Source organism: Cololabis saira, unplaced genomic scaffold, assembly GCF_033807715.1.
Source record: "Cololabis saira isolate AMF1-May2022 unplaced genomic scaffold, fColSai1.1 scf120, whole genome shotgun sequence".
NCBI lineage: Eukaryota > Metazoa > Chordata > Actinopteri > Beloniformes > Belonidae > Cololabis > Cololabis saira.
Window position 1 is genome coordinate 56,132 of NW_026906284.1, and position 4,228 is coordinate 60,359.

Consider the following 4,228-nt stretch of genomic DNA (forward strand, 5'->3'; position numbering starts at 1 on the left):
TTTTGCGGTATTAGTTACCGCAAAACTAACGGCGTTACTGTAACCCGTTTCCACACCCGCTGTGTCTCCAGACATCCGCAAATACAACGTTGATAAATGCAATAGTGAAAACGGTCAAGCAGCTAAATAAACTTCAGAATATTTTTTTGAGGTAAAGGATTCTGTTTTACTAGTCAGGAGGATACAATGTGGTCCTATATGCTGAATGATCGTTAAGTTAATTTCTCCTTTCGTCCATCTTTCACATTTAATAAAAACAATACATTCCCTCATTCTCTTACCAAGACTACTTCTTATTTAGTTGCAGTCTTGTTTTCATCATGAAAAAGGGTCATTGAATTATATTTATCATCTTAATTTTTTATTATAACGCACAGGCAGCAGGGAATTAGTGGTTAGGTAGCAGTGCTGCGTGTGAAAATGCGCTGATAGTGATCGGTGATCGATTTGCCTGACATCGATTGATTTGGTTTCAGAACCGGACAGCTCCTCTAAAGAGCTTCTGAAAGAGCGAAACTAAAGGACGGTGTTAAGAGGTAATCTGGGAAACACCCGTATCTTAGGGTACCTTCGTAAGGGCTGTATATACTTGCCATTCAGAACGCGTACGCGCGACGCAGGATACGTGATACGTGTGACGTCACGTCACGTCACGCGTATCCTGCGTATCCTGCGTTCATTTGACGCGTCGACGTGCACGTTCTCAAAAAGACACTTTAGTTGAAACCTTCTTTGAACCTCTCTTAAATCCTCGAGAGAGGTTGGATCTGGGAAACCCGGCCATGGAAAGTAGTGTGGAATAATATCATTCAAGCTTCAAAAAATCCTAACCATCAAACTATACACCTAAATATTGTTCATAGAGCTTACTTTACTCCCAGACATGCAATGAAGCTGGAAGCCGTCCCTTCTTCCTCTCTACCTCCACCCCTCTCTTCTTCCTCTCTACCTCCACCCTCTCCTCCCCTCCTCTCTACATCCATTTTTTTTATTTATTTAACATGCGCAAATATGATTTTTACAACTCCATATCCTCAAAGCAGAAAAAGTTTCACGCACCCTTTCACGATATATATATATATATATATATATATATATATATATATATATATATATATATATATATATATATATATATATATATGTATATATTATAATGAAATAGAGTTTTTTTTCTTATTTCTTATTGATTATTATTGTTTGGTTGTGTTTTCACTACTGTTTCATGTTCGAAGTACATATATATATGTATATATACGTATACACATATAATTATACTTACATATACATATACATATACTTAGATATACATATAAATACAGTATATACACATACGTACATACATATATAAAAAAAATATATATATATATATATATTTATTTATAATTATAATATAATAATATAGACCCCTTTCCAGCCTACGTCATCACAGGATGCGCGCGCATTGTTGCGGCGGAAGTGCTGAAGAAGTTGCATGAGTTTGAATAGAGCGAGGGAAGATTTGTTTCTTAAGTTGCGTTTTTGGAGTTGCAGTAACGTTATAGAAGAACAACATGCCCACCAGCTGTTGTGTGTACGGGTGTACAAATCGAAATCCCGAGGAACATAATTTTTTTGCAATTCCCAGAGGAAACAGGCCATTTCAAAAGCACCGTAGGAGCCTGTGGCTGCAAGCATCAGAAGAACCGACTGGACCGAGGATCAGCAAGAATCATATCTGGTGAGTTATCGTGGCTATCTGGTTTAGCTTTACTTGAATGCCTTTAATTGAGTAACTGTAGGTAGAGTAAGTGTATTGTAAGTGTTTGCTGCCATAGACTGTAAGTTTACTACTAGTACTAACTCATACAGCTGAGAGCTTCAGTGTGGTGTACATAATAATAATTAATATTATTAATATTATAGATCCATGGGTGTACAGCAGCTCCACGTAACTTAACAGCTTTAACGCTCTAGCAGCATTGTTGTTTAGGATGTGTGCCCTGGTTGTCTTTTCTCTGATTTGAGCATCTCAGAACACTTAAGAAACTTGAAAAGTGGTTATCTGGTGTTATTTGGCTAATGTGTATCTTTCTTTTTACAGGTGAGATGTCACTGGACCACGAGAGTCCTGATTTTGTGCCCTCTATTTTTTCATACACTAAACAAAACCAAAACCCCGATGCAAAGATCAAAAGGTAAAATACAATAAATGAGACCTAGCTGTTTGTGTTTTTAGCTTAACCTAATGACATGATTAACTCATGAATATTAAGGGTTTAATTATTTTGGTATTAAGCAAACCATAACCGATAATTAAGATGGGAATGTATTGTATTACAGCTTGAGATCAGTATTTTTGTTCATTTGAGTTTTTTTATGTGAAGGTACCAAAGAAAAAAGAAATGGAGTGAAAGACTTCTGGTTGCTCCACCAAATCAACCTGCTCCTGCTCCTGGAACTCCAGAGGAATCACCGGCATGGATCACAGTCCTAGTAAGTGTAGCCACTGTTGTCATTTCAAGTCTCATTGCATTGTATAATGGTTCAACCATGTTGAGTATTCTCCCCCTATGCTGATCTTCACATCCATTCTTTTCTTTACAACCCATATTTATGCACAGTGTAAACTAACACAGTTGCAATTAATCTTAGGTCTATGTATGTGACAAATAAAATCTCCTTGTCCCTGTCCTTTTCTCCTCTCCTATTCACAACTGTCCTTCTGATTCCAATGCCCCTCTTATGTTCTCTATACACCCATCCATCCATCCATCCATCCATCCATCCATCCATCCATCCATCCATCCATCCATCCATCCATCCTCGTCTTCAATTCTCAACTGTTCTCTTTTCTGCTAAAGCTGAAGAGGACATCCCAGTCACGAGGACAGAATACAATGACCTGAACCTGAGATACACCGAGCTGAAGAGTGACCACGTCAACCTGCAGGAAAAGTATCAACAGCTGCGAGATGAAAATGAGAGACTTAAAGAGGAGCTGAAGAAGTCGACATTTTCATACTCAAATATTAAGTGCAACATGGTACAACTGTTGTTTATCACTGGAATAACATCTGTGCTCTTTGACTGGTTGTGCACCAAAATTGCAGGAAGTGTAAAAATATTCAACAAGAAGCTCTCTCTACAGGATCATCTTTTGATAGTGTTAATGAAATTAAGGTTGCAGCTCATGGTGCCACCCTTCGCATTCCAGCTTTCACCAAAGGCAAACAGCAACTTTCTGCACAGGAGGTCGACACATCAAGACAACTGTGACGTGTCAGGATACATGTCGAACGTGTTATAGGGAGATGGAAGAACTTCAGAATTTAGCAGACAAGAATTCCACTGTCACAGGCTGACCTTCTAGATGATATTGTTATTGTGTGTGCTAGTCTCACAAACCTTAGCAAAAGTGTTGTTCTGAAAAAATCTAGGAAATAAGGGTTCTGAATAATAACATCAAGTCTTGACATTTTTTTACTTTCTCATCAGTGATTTGGAGCTGTGACTATGAATTGAATATCAGCCATTAATGATTTACTTGACTATTAAAGTTTTGCTAATAAACTACCGGAGTTATTTGTTTTTTCCTCACTGATTGTGTAAATGTATTGATTATTTTCTCTTTTTAAAGCTACAAACATCCAACTTCCACAGCTGTAAATATGCTGCACAAATATACATATATTCACTATATGTAACTATATATAACTCAGGTATATTATAGATATATTAATCCCCACAAACCCTCAAATAAAAATAATGAATTTACCTAAAAATAATGAACTAAGTTTAAAAAAACAGTATTTTGCATTATATGCCTTTTAATGTTTTTCTTTTTATCGTATTAGTGGGAATAGGTTTCTGTAAATTAATGGTGATAATGTGAGATGCAGGATGGACAATAAAGCTCATATAATTTTTTATTTTTTTAAAATAACTATCAGCTTCATTCAGCCAGCACAGACAAAGGTACACATGACATGGCTTTCATTCAAAGGCAATGCTTAATGAAACTCATTAAGAAACAAAGGGGACACAGTAAATTAACAAAAATAATAAGATAAATTAAATAAATATGAAGTAATAAAATAACTTAAAATGTCTAGTGTATAAAATACATTCAGTTGACTGTCATAATTCTTTACAAACTTCAGCTGTGACAGCTGCTGACAGCTGCAGCTTCTCCTGAGTAAACACTAAGTTTCTCAACCAAATACAGATGAATATCCGGACATTGGAC

The 4,228-nt window shown here is 36.4% G+C and overlaps 1 long non-coding RNA gene across 1 annotated transcript; it reads left to right on the plus strand.

Annotated features, from left to right (window-relative positions):
• The first annotated feature begins 1,398 nt into the window (after window positions 1-1,398).
• On the plus strand, window positions 1,399-3,090 carry LOC133438740 (uncharacterized). The gene is made up of 4 exons (XR_009781799.1): window positions 1,399-1,720; window positions 2,084-2,177; window positions 2,367-2,475; window positions 2,844-3,090. It is a non-coding gene; the product is annotated as an uncharacterized LOC133438740 (long non-coding RNA).
• The last annotated feature ends 1,138 nt before the right edge of the window (window positions 3,091-4,228 follow it).